Raw genomic sequence first — 13,676 nt, forward strand, 5'->3', positions numbered from 1 at the left:
TGTATGTATGTAATTAGCATCATAATGCATCCATGCAACCAATATTACATTGGAAGTACTATTAGACCTTTGAAATACAAAAAACAAATTGAGTAACATTATCGGAATATAAATAAACAGCAAGGATGATGCTCTCAGACCATTACCTAACATCTCACAAACATTAGCAATTATTCAGTTCCTTTGCTACTTGATCATGTAAAAATATAATCCTCACAAGGACGAAAGAGTGCTACAACTCTATGAAAAGGATGCAAAATGCTTTATTCATAGGAACATTATAAAATAGACAAACTGGATGCAGAGATGCACTACTGGTTTCTATTAATAAAACGTTTGGAATACTTGAAACCATAAAAACAGGCTTCATTCAGTTACAACAGTACAGAAACTCCAGAATGACTTTAAGCTTCTACCATATCGTAATTTCCACTCAGAAAGCACGGTTAGATATTGTTCTGTATAGCATTATCTATCAAAATATGTATACCACTCCACATGGTGATCCCAACTTCTTTTTCCACAATAATATGTGCAATATGCCTACTATATCATGAAACTTCAGCCTTACAAAAAACGTAATTGTTACGAAGATATACAGCATATATTATTGCACAATAACCCAAGCACTTATTACAGAAGTAGTGAGGGGGTTGAGGAATAAAACCTGCGGAAAAGTAAAAGACACAGATACACAGCATCCTTAGTAAGATGGCAGATCACATAATTCTCTAGGTTTTCAAATCCACTTGGTCAGATTTAGCAGTGGAATATTATAGTCTCCATGTACCCATTATGATGATATTTGCAGTTACTATTATAGACTATTTCACAAGTCTTATGAAGAAATACATTTATGTAGGTCCTTGTTTAAATTATACTCCACTGATTAGATTGTACAACCCTAGAGAGGATGGATACTACTGCATGTCAGAGTAGTTAACACACTCCCAAAATCACCTCCTTCTCTCACCTAGCCAATAATGAGCGTAGAGTTGGATTCATTAGATATTAAATAAGGCAGCTCCTCAAAACTGCGGTAGAGCCTTAAAGATTCATGCAGCCCAGGTCACTGGCAGAAGGCACCAATGGTTAGGACAAGAAAATAAAACTTTCTAAAAGTGGCATTTTCGGACTTGTGACTTCAAATCCAATGAAACCATTGAAAAAGTTTGTTAATTACAATTTATTTGAGGGAAAACTGCATCTCTCCATCTGCTTTCAATCCAAAGCTAGCACTTATGAAAATGTAATTAGATAATCCAGTTTTAGTCAATTGGAGAGCTGGGCCTTACAGCAGTGAAAAGGGACGTTTTAGGACTTTGTCCACTGTCAGGTCATGTAAAGCTTAACCACACATCCTATTTTTTTTTTTTAAAAGGATGCATCCTGCCCTGTGAACCTGTAGGACCTCCTTTAGGCATGACTTATAAGTATTTAAAAGAAGGTTTAGGCCTGGCAAAAGGTTTGACAGGTCGAATTGGCAGTTTAAATCTGCACTACAGGTAGTAGTGGTAGGCCTGAGACATGTTATAAAAGTTTCTTTACTTGACTACATAGGGAGTACTGCAGGTCCATTAGCAGCATTTAATTTACAGGCCCTGGGTACTTGTAGTCACATTTAATAGAGACTTACAAGTAGATGGATACTAAATGTGTCAATCAGGTATAGACCAAATTTACCACGTCTGAAGGAGAAAGCACAAGCACTTTAGCACTGGTTAGCAGTTGTGAAGTGCACAATGTTCTAAAGCCAACAAAAATGATATCAGCAGAACAGAAGAAGTGAGGGTAAAAAAAAAAAAAAAAAAAAAAATACGCAATCTACCGGTCTATACTGAGCCTCGTAATTTTGATGTAAGTACAGAGTGACGCAACACACAAAAAAAAAGCAGAGAGCTTTTCATACCGGACCACCTGATGGGGATATAACACACTGAATATTTATTGCAAACCTCATTATGGATCTGCACAACCAAACAAAGCTGGGCTTAGTTTTCAAATAAGCTATTATGGGGCAGGCCTAGCAGTATGGCCTCTATGGACTATTTGACAGGTGCACAACCATACATTTATCCTCTCACACAGGACACAATATCGTACCATGGTTAACTCACTCTAAGTATTTAAGAGATTTCACAGACTGCTATACGAAGGTGTGTGCTAGGTTTTCAATGTAAACATCCGATCTTTATCTCACAAAACTCACTTTGGACCTCTCTCTCCCATACAGAACAAGGGAGTCTATACCCATGCCACAGTAATCAAATTTTTCTAAAGTGGTCTTTTTTCAAAAAACAATTAACCTGCTGCATGCCACAACCATAACTAGTTCTGCTTTAGACTCTTATACAAAATTCAGATTCACAAAACACAGTACCACCCTAAGGAATACTCAGATTTAGTACATATGTGCTTTTTGTGCTGTGCCTTTGAGTGCAGTGACAGACAAGTCATTTTATTTTACTAATATGCTACGGAATAGTGCACATCAATGAAAATATGTACAGACATAATATTTTTATATAGTTATATTGTGTGGGGTGCAGCTCCTGCGGTTCACGCACAACCGGATAGGACCCTAATTAACAATTCCAAGGCAAACGGACAGGTGGTTACACCCCAATGATCCACCATGGCTGCAAGAATTAATTGTAGAAAAGACAAATTGTGCCAAATATATATGAATGGATTCTTTGAATAAGTGGGCCGATATCAAAAAGGTATTCTGTGTTATTCCATATATTCATTTCAAGCCAAGTAACAGAAACAAATGACCAGCTGACACGGGTTTTTCTCATATGGCTGGCACACCAAGGGCTTTTTCAAGGCAAATATTACAATGACAGCTGCAGTTATTGTTCAATGAAGTTTCTCGTGTAGTCGGCAAACATGGAATGATAGTCTCTGCGGTCAATCATAGTGGGTGAAACACATGTTGGCTGTTCCTTTGCTACTTGGCTTGAAATAAATATATAACACCACATACGACCTTTGGATATTGGAACACTTATTCGACGAATCAAATCATATATATTTGGCATAACTGGTCTGCGCTACAATAATATTTATGTGTTTCTCTGCATAAACTAACGGTAAAAGCCTTGTAAGAAGCCTGGGCATGCTGTTAAGGTGTAAAACAAGCCCCGGCTAAGATCTAAGCACAAAGACTTGCATTCCATAAAATGTAACAAAGAACGAACCAAATTTTTTTTATACATGTCCATCTCACAATAACAATCATATACACTGTATATATCATATGCATTCCATGGGTACAATTGCCTGATTAGCATGTTTACACTTACTTTTCATGAAAACCTTAAGTTTTTTCACTGTGGCCCATTTCATTCAACACATTTGCAATCACCTTAACATGCATTAGTTTGGGATGTACATAACTTCCCTGGCACATGGTAGACTAGGTTACTCCATCAGTAACAGATTATGCAACATAACACTGACTTGCCGCTCAGTTTGCATCATCAGGAAAGTTGGTGAGGGGGGGGGGGGGGGGGGGGGTGGGGGGAGTGAGGATGAATATTTCTAAGTGTATGTTTAGAAACTCACTTGTGATAAATACCATGGACTGCATGTGATGCAACTTAATAGATCAGAGCGAATTGCTCCAGCATATTAAAGAAAAAGTAAATTGGTAAGACTTTGACGAGTCTTCATTATATTTATGGTTTTGCTGCAGGATTTACATGGCAAATATATTGACGGATCAACTCATATTAAGTCTCTTATAAGCCAAGCAAAACCTTTGCCTCTGCTCTCTATTAATTGCTACCTTGGTTACCGCTAGTAAAAACCATGTAATAATGTACGATAAGACATTAAAACATAACAAGAAACCCATGACCTGGATCCTCAGTGTCAGCTACTTTTACAAAATAAGCTTACCTCAACACAAAGACATGATTGCACAATTACTATTTACATTCAGCTCTCCATCATGTTAGTGGTAGAATCCTACCAAGTTTGACATACCAACATGGTCTTTTGCCACACTTGATTTCTACCTTTCACTCTCAACGGCTGGAGTCGAAGTGAAACGTTGCTAATTGCATTTCTTTTTTTCCTTTTCAAAGCCGTTTATAAATACTGACAACCTGGAGGTGAACTTTCATCTTTGACCGAGTTCTATGAGGGGGCATATTCAAACCAAATTAAGATTATAACAGACAGCAACGATCATCATATGTGTAAAATTATTATGTAAATAATCCTTTTTTTTTTTTTAAAGTAGAGTTTAAGCAAGCAAAGCTCGTTCTCAAAATGAGACAAGGTAATTAGAGTAAGGACCTCATAAACTTTCCTTTCACTTATGTACTTAAGACTTTTTTTGTTTAATACCACTGTCCACCATAATCAAAATGGCTATGTTCTAATCTCCAACTTTATCAAGAAAATATTCAATTTTACTTCAAAATGTTGTGTGCTTTTATTCCATAATGAAAACGAGACTTCAACTTGCCCATTAGGTTTGTCTTTTTGTACATTCTGACATCCAAATCGGGGAGACTTAAAACTCAGTTTATTGAAATGGGCGAAGGAAGCTTTGCTATTTGCCTACATCCTCTTTGCTGGTAAAGAGCAGTAGTAATGATGAAGGCATTAACATGCCATTGATCTGCTACTCCTAAGTTACTTTCGATCCACCTTTAGAATTTATTTAAAGAAATGTAAATATCCATGATGAACTTAAGGGTCAAAATTAAGAAGCTTGTAAAAGGTGCACTGAATAAGTGGTTACAGTATATCTCCCCCCAAAAAAGGATCAAGATGTAATGGGAAAGTACTTATGGCCTGGTTTTATGGTTTAGCCACCGACGAACATCTGCCAAAAAGCAACCGATGTCTTGTTATTAAGGGTGTATAGGGGCTGCATACTATAAATAAGGTGGACAGGTCATCCGCCAAACTCTTAATAAGGCCCTTGGAGCCACAAAGTAACATGGGAGAATTCCATGGTCTTTCTTGCCAAGGATCTCGATTTAGAATAAAGTCAATAATATCCCTCCCTTAACCTCAAATGTTATGCTTGCATGTTATACTGAAAGCGGTTTCTAAATTAAATATACTTGAGAATCCTACAATCTAAATAGCACACAAGGCTCTGCACACAGGAGGTTTGCAGTTTACAATAGACATAGGGATGTCTATAGTCTGGCATATATCACCCTGGTGGATTACTCTTTAAACAAATTTCTTAAATTGACCCAGTGTGAGTGATCATCCATTTGCAGTCTTGAATTTGCTTCGTTTTTTTTCTACCACAATAAGTCCAAGAAAAGTGTAAGAATGTAAAATAAATAACAGGTTGAATGAGCTGGTCACGCCAGATACGATATATGAAGCATTCTGAGATGTTTGGATTAACAATGTACAGCCAACCATGTGCAGTAGGTTAAAAGGTAACTGAAACTTTTCACGACTTTTGGAAGGAAAACAAGGTATAAAACTCATTAAATCCTAGCGACTTTTCACATTAGCTTCTATGTCGTTTTTTTTCTGTGGTGCAATAACAAGCCCTTTACCATCGCACTGATTATCCAGATGGAAATTTTAACCCCTCATTTAATTGCAATTTTTAAAGCCCAGTCTGCTCCCATCTTGTATTACAGTGATATTCAAAGCACGGCCCGTTGCGGCACCCTGGTCAAAAACAGGGCTGGGCTGCTGTTTACTTCACTCAGCACTAAAATTTAAAAGATGGTATATAAAAGGGCAAGCATTTGTTTAAAGGTTAAATAAAGAAAAAGAAAGGAAATAAAGTAGAGTGTCCTGCACCGCTTAACTTTAGAAACAACATCATTTTTAAGCACATCTAGCACCATACGTGTATAAATATGATAAAGTCTCTTGCAGTTTAAAAATGTAGATCTCATTCACAAGCAGAACGTTTTCACTTTAGTACATCAGATCACTGCATTGAGAAGTGTTTTTTAAATGGATAGTTTTCAAACATGATTTTAGAAACAATCATGCATCTTTCCCCCCCCCCCCCCCGGACAACAATGCCCATAGTAAACTAAGATTAAGTCAGTTGTCATGTGTACCCTTTAGGTTGTCTTGGTTATTATACATGGACAACATTATAGTTAATTAAAATCAAATACAAGCAAAGGTTATGTACATCACGCATCCTGAATTCATTTACTTTAAGATGCTCTTATATGTAATGATGAAAAAAAAGGAGGCAAAGTGAAATAAAACAATTGCCCAGGATCACACAATTTGGTCAAGTGGGGAAGCCAGGATTGATCCCAGGTTTTCTGGTTTCACATTGTGCAATCCATTACTGCCCACCCCACACCCACCTGCTGGCATCAGAGCGGTTCTCAGTCACACCACAGACCAAACTCTTGATCCCTGGGAAAATGTTTGTGAGTATCCAGGTTATATTATATTACAACCTGTCTTTTTACTTCTCGTCATTTTAAATTAGTTTTAACTAAAGAAAGAAATATTTGAATGCAAACAGAATGAATTGTTATTGCATACCGATGACATTTACATTGCAGTCTTTATTTATCTACAATAGCAGGACTGTCAATAGACGTATAATGCTAACATGTATTACACAGAAACAGCATCTGATCAGTGAAGAAATACTGATATTTGTTTCGCTCAAGGTTTGAGCTGCCATAAGTTAGGAAACAGATGGGTTAAATGCTTTGTGAGTCAGCAAACGTATAACACGACAGTTAGCGATTACACCATGTGTCCCATATTGAACATTGAGTTAATATAAGCAGGTGACAAAAGGGGCGATGCAGCGGTCTTTTCATAGTTGTTGTATCCTTTTCTACCGGAAGGTGATTTTAAGATAAAGAATTGAAATGTAGAGATTTCTTGATTTTTTCTACAGAATGCTTCTGTTGAATTGAAAGTGTAACAAAATGCTACTCTGAAGAGTACATGATGTTCACCACATTACCAAAGAGGTAATAATTCTCAAAGAATCAACATTTTGACACAAACCGAATTATGTCTGCAGCATAATAAATTAACATACCTTAACGTAAGGCAAAATATAGAACACCAAAACACTATTGGTCAATATACTGATTAATGGGAATAAAACGTTATCTGTAAAAGGGAATAAATCATACAAAGTAACGAGAAAAAAAGAGACTCCTTTACTGCCTCAGTTGCAATATCCCATGCAACCACAAAACCACCTGCCAACATCATGACCTCACTTCAATTGCTCGTCTGCACATATGAAACAATCAGCATACAATCACAGGTTCGAAATTCTATAAAAGGATGGGCGCTAAAAAAAAGATGGAAAAAGCACACAAGTGCACTCAATAACAGAATGCCAAACTGTATATTGTTATTCTGAAATCTTGCCCACTGGCAAGCAGGTTTACTCCAAAGTCCTCACTTTCATAAGTCAGCTTCCTAAGACAAAAAGCAATCCGATTCATGTTTAAATATTTTTTTTTTTTTTTTTAAATGCTGAGCTATCACATTGTTGCCACAGAAGTGAACATATGATTCCACATTCGCAACGTATATGAAGACCCAATATTACTGAGAATATTCAAATTCTCATTAGTGTCAAACCCTCCCTAAGACCAGCAATCAAATAAATGTTAAGCTGTGCATGAGTGCCGGTGAGAGGCCCAATTTGTTGCTAAAAGGTATGAGAAAACAAATCTCAGTCATAGAATCCAAACTGCAGGTCTGAATTGCGATTAACTACAGTGTAATACTGAGCCAAGCACAAACTGATTACAGAATGTGTACTTTTTAATTCTGTTTCTAAAACGGAGACAACATGTACAAGTCGCCAAGCAAAAGTAACACTTTAAAGCATTTTCCCCAACATTTTAAAGCTAAAGAGGACAAGATAATCAACTGAAGAAAAAAGTGCATAACCAGTTTCTACGGAATATTGATTGCTAAATATTTTCACAAGTTGGGTACATGCAGATCGCTTGATTGGAAACCATTCAATACAGAAAAGCATGCCATTAAAATAAATCAACTAAACACATTTTATACTAGAAACAAACATACTAATGTACAATTGCAGTTTCAGTTGATGGGCAGGATGTTCAATAGGGATCGTCTTACGTACAATAAGTCATTTGGCTATAATAAGGGGTTTTCTGTATCCGTCGAAATGCTTTTTTTTGGTAAATATTATTTTACACTGCTTTCCACAGATTACTTCATTTGCTGTTCACCATTTACACTCATAATGGGAGATGTATTTGAAGTTTCACAGGTTACGTGTGTATGTGTGGTTGCAGTACATACAAACATTTCAGCCTAGGCCACAAGGCCGGGGAGAGGAAAGCGAGTTTGACTGTGCAAGTGGTTTCAATGGCACAGACTGGTATACTTTGATTTACAAGCCGACAATCCATGTGATGTCGGAGGCTAAAATGAGCTCCAGCTCATATGATGCAACATTGAATGCACTGAACTAAAAGAAGCAGCTGCTAAGGAGAATAGAGTTCCAATTCCCAGTTTCTCAACTTGACCAAAACAGTGTGCTCCTCAGCAAATCACTTTCCATCTATGTGCCCCAGATCACTTAAAATTGTGTTTGCTTGGAAGTCAACTGTAATTACTAACACTAGCATAAAAACAAAACAAAAACAGGGCTTCAAGCCTCTTCAGTGTATGGGCCCAGGCTCGGGAACTATGCAACCAGAATCTGGAAAAACATCCCTGTCTCTGTCAGGACTGCAGCAAACGTTCTCCAATTTAAGAAAGAGTTGAAGAGATCTCTTTAAAATGGCACTACAGCACAATGCATAGAAACTACACTTGTGCTTTCAGAGCCCAACTATCACTCATTGACGGAATGCCGCCTTTTGGCAAGGGTTGTGCTATACCACAGACATACATACAAAATTAGTACTATATAAAAAACAAGAGCCCGGTGTTTACTGACAGGGCTCAGATCAAGTGTGGCATTTTAGGTCTCACTAACAAAGATAAAAAGAGTAAGTAGTATTAAATGGCCTGCCACGACGAGAGATATTCATTAAGGCATCTTGCATAAAAACATGTATGCAAATTCGCTTGATAGGAAATGTAGGTTATTAAAAGAATCCTTTAACACCATAATTCAGCTTTGTCAAGTCTATCAGGCACTGAACGTCTACCTATAATGTTAAAAATCTATATGCTCACTTGTTGACCACACAGTATGCCATTAGTTGCACATATGAAATACCTGCAGTTTAAGGGGAGTACCGCAAAAGATCAACTGGCTTCTCAATCAGAACACAACTTCCATACACATTGTAGATTATTTCCCACAATCAGCTCCTTGAATCGGAACCTACAATAAAAATGTGATGGGTTACAACATTGTCACTTCATAGATGCGCGAGACCAAAGATAGAAGCTCCTCCTCAAATATTATTGGGCAGCCACTTTCAACCTCGCTTTGTCTGTGGAAAGATCCTTTCAATTGTAATGTTTCACTTACTGTTTTTCCATTTGAAACACCTAAGCCATCCTTACCATCAGAAAACTCGTCAAACAAATCATCACCTTTCTGCTTTTTATCCACTCAATAGCAGAGGTTGCACTGTTCATGCCAAGATCATTTTATAACATGTTAACTAAAAGATGTGAGCTATCTGCTACTTACTATAAGGAATAATTTGGTGGCACTTCTCTTATCTCCTCGGTTACCACTTCTTTAGAAGCATTTCAAATGTAAATAAATATCCACTAAAATAATAACCTATATTCTATTCTCAAATTGAATCAGGATTGGTTTCTGCCCAAACGTGTTATTGGGGTATATTGCCATTTTACAACAGAAATTGAATGTGATGGAGGTTGGGAGAAAATTATCACTGAAGAATATTCCATTAAAGGCGTTTATGACATATATTGATATTAAGTCACAGTATGAGAAGTATCTTTATTCACATAATGGTCTTGCAAATCTAGCTAAACCAGGTATGTAATATAAAACATTAAAACATTGCATTTTAGTTTGAAATCTGTTTATTGAATTATTAACAAACAAGATGCAACAAGAGACGAGGCTCATGTCACAGGCCAGCGTCCACCGTATAGCTTCACATAGCATCAGGATAACCACAGAACTGAACACCCTCCCTTTCCCCCTCCTCCCCCAAGAGAAAAGCTAGAAACATTGCATTTTAGTGTTAAACTTTACAATGAAAATGTAGTGCATTATTAGTTTAACTGCATAGCCTTTTTTAAAATATGTAATCTATAACCCAGAGTTTGGCTATGTAATAGAAAGCTAGACGACCACTGGATCAACTTTAAGCCCCCAAAAAAAACACACAACTGAAAAAAGTAACCAATTTGCTTTATCGAGAAAATACAAAACGAACGTTAAGGCTCTGTAAATTGAAAGGCACGATGTCTGCTGCCATTTTCTATAGGGCGGAGAGTGTCGTTTGGACAACTGCAACGCATTCGAAATTAAAATTCACATCTCAAATCATAGCAGTGCCTCAATTTTTGTAGAAAAATGCAGAGCAGAAATGTGCCCTCTATTAAGCTGACTTACTATTTACAAAGACAGTTAAAAGTCTGCAAAAATTAATAAAGACCGTGCAGCTATAACAAAAGAGCAAGCAATGTAAAATAAAGGGTTCGTGTGCCATCGATGCTATCTATTGTGGAAACTAACAGAATGGCTTCCGTTTCTAAATCAGTCTTTTCATCGGGCTAAGCCGTTTTCCCAGCCGAACCGGATGAATTACATTGCAATGGGCTAATACTAATAAACGGATATTGTAACATGTGCATAACTGTCTAGAAGGGTTAAATTTGAAGCAGCAGCTCCCCCACACATCCCATAACAGAACACGAATATCCTGATGTCAACGCCTCCACAAAATCTTAGCGAGCACCCCGTTGTAAGCTTGATTTCATCCGCTATGAAAAGTTATCGGAGCTACAATTCTGAGTCAGGTGTCGTCATCCACAGCCGCGAAGTCTCCCAGACACCTAGCAGCACCTGAAAAGGGTTTCACGTACACCTTTACGTGCATACAGCTGAATTATCGGATGCGTGTCTATTGTTTGATATACATTACAATTGCTGCAACGTGATCATCACCAAAAAGTAGTCCAGGCACTGAAAAATAGCCGTAAATAGGGACCCTCGTAAATCAAAGTACGAAACGTGCGAGGTCATCAAAAATTCATGGAAACAAGAAGCTAGCAGTAACGAGGGGCAAACTACCAAATATGGCTAGTTTTCGACCAAAGGTGTTAAGAAGCATGCCCTGAACAACTCACCATACTAAAGAAGTACATTTGAAATGGTCAGGAGGGTGCTTATCATTAACACGAGAAACAGTGGTATAAATCGGCGAAAGAATAATAGTTAGTGGGATTCATGTAACCACCTCAGCGCAGCGCATTGACAGATATAGGTGAGGCATGTCTTTGTGTCTACTTAGCTCACTGGACGTTTCATGCTGCGTATCCATTTAAAAAAACTTAAACACAAAGGGGAGCTTGCATTACATTTTACGTATAAAAAAAAATATTAAAGTACACAACATCTATGCGAACAATATTTCTCCATTGTTATCGGGGCCTGCTAATTATTTGTTGCAGTTTATAAGGTAACTTAAGAAGTAGAGCACCAAAAATAAGTGAGTAAAAAGACCGATCTCTAAATAACTGAACTAAAGCAGTCTACTACATTGACATGCTGAAGGGCAAGGATACTGAAGATTGCACTAAAGCGTGCTTTGGGTTTGATGCATGCTCTAAATAAAAGTACAGAAATAGCACTACGGCCGGAACCGTAAATATACTTCTGCCGGGGCCGCAGCCGTGCTCCTGTCCAAGATTACCAAGAAACCTACTTTCAAAGGATTCCCTTCTTCTAGATGTTGGAATGAACGTTGCCCCGACACCTTACGTGAGAAGTAAAAAAAAAAGTATTCTTTACCCGGCAAAGCAAAAAATGCAGTCCTTCTAAATAACGCTGGCTTGATGCCAGCTCACAAGCACTATACAACTCAAAACGACGTACACTCACTATGAGTGTGTAAATATTTAAAACATATTCCACCAAGTATTGATCTATTAGAGAAGGAAGTCGTTTGCACGTTAGCGCCACCAATTCAGGCACGTTAGCGCCACCAATTCAGGCAAAGTGTATATCCGACAAATAATTCGTTTTCTTTCCCCAAACCGCTGTGGCATGGTTTCCCCCTCTCGGTCTGAAAGATGTTTGCAATTTCTCTTCAACATTTAAAATGATGCGAAAAGCTCTTCCCGTATTGAATATTAAACATTACCCAGTTTCATAAAAAACACCTTTCTATTGGTACAGGTTCAGTAAACTTATCCGAAAAGAGGCGGGCGGAACGGCAGCCTCTCTGTCGGGAAAGAGATGCGGTATCATAACGCTTGTAACACAATTAGAACTGGAAAGCAACGAGTAACAATTAATGAAATATATAAAGTGAATAAACAGCGCAAGGTCCTAAAGTAGAGTATAACCATGACCAGCTGTCAACGAGTAGGGCAGGCTTCAGAGAGACCAGGGGTCTGGAGCGAGGCTGTCGGTGCACCTGTACCCTCGATACCTACCACACTGAGCCCGAAGGCCCAAGGAAGTTGCGCAGATGGGACCCAGGCCAGGCAGGCAAGGCTTCCCAGGGAAAGGCTACTGGGATATACGAGTATTAGCTTCAGGAGCGAGTCCCATGGCAGGGCTGCTGGTTGGGTACGAAGAAGGCGAGACGGGGACGCCGGAGGTAATAGCGTGCGGGACAGAGGAGCATCGGTCGCGGCAGAGGGGTTCTCAGTGCCTGCGGGTCTGTCACAGCGGAGATTCGTGCCTCTGGGGCTGTCACAGTGGCAATCGGAGAACTGACTGCCCGAGCCGCCCACTCACCGGTCAGCAGCAGATGAGAGGGACAAGCCGGAATCTACTCTCCCACAACTTGAAGTATTTCCCTCCACAGCTCGATACTCAGAGCGGCCAACGTGAAGCGAACCATTATCCCAATGCGGACCTGCGCCAGCTGATCCCGTTACTTTCGGACAGACCTGCTCCCAATGATGAAGCGTAAGATGCACATCGGCGACCTGTCAGGGACGGACAGTGAGACTAAGAGCCAAACACGATATCGGTTTCGCTCTCCAGTGACAGCGCCCCCGTGCCTGCGTTATCGTAGTCTTAGTCTCGCTCTCAATGTTAATGACAGTTCAGCTCAAGTGTCCCGCCCTCCCCAGCATTCATCTCCAGGTAACCCCCCCCCTATCCGTTGACCCACTGCGCTCCCACCCCTGAGTTTTAGCCTCCGCACGGTACTTACCGGGCACTGGCGCCTCTCCGTCGCCCCTCCGGACCTCAGGATATTTTTCTTAATTTTTTCAAAATTTTTGGGGACCCCTGTCATCCCCGCGGGCCCCGGTAAGGTCACTACCGGCATCATATGCACCGAGTCCACCGGTCATCACTCGAAAATGGCGCCGAAAGAGCTAGAGCTCCGCATTCAAATCCGGGAGGGCGGCCCCGCCGCCCCGAGGCATGCCGGGAACGGGGGCTGCGAACTGTACGTACCCCGGCCGCGGTGGACTTTTACTGTCAATTAGGCCACTCCCTAGCAACGCCTATTTTCCAACTGTACTTAGAAAACCCTTGCCTGTCAAGAAGGCCCCTCCCTACAGCCACGCCC

The 13,676-nt window shown here is 39.4% G+C and overlaps 1 long non-coding RNA gene across 12 annotated transcripts in view; it reads right to left on the bottom strand.

The window, feature by feature from the left end:
* Window positions 1-13,676, bottom strand: part of LOC146802350 (uncharacterized) — a 546,156-nt gene that overhangs the window by 92,557 nt on the left and 439,923 nt on the right. For 10 of the 12 annotated variants that reach the window (XR_014967734.1, XR_014967729.1, XR_014967732.1 and 7 more), the window contains one exon: window positions 9,209-9,316. This is a non-coding gene — a long non-coding RNA (uncharacterized LOC146802350). Of the gene's footprint in view, window positions 1-9,208; window positions 9,317-12,889; window positions 13,070-13,313; window positions 13,607-13,676 lie in introns of those variants that run through there. The other 2 variants (XR_014967730.1, XR_014967740.1) reach the window with 2 other exon arrangements.

The sequence above is a fragment of the Triturus cristatus genome, chromosome 8 (assembly GCF_964204655.1).
Source record: "Triturus cristatus chromosome 8, aTriCri1.1, whole genome shotgun sequence".
In the NCBI taxonomy this organism is placed as follows: domain Eukaryota; kingdom Metazoa; phylum Chordata; class Amphibia; order Caudata; family Salamandridae; genus Triturus; species Triturus cristatus.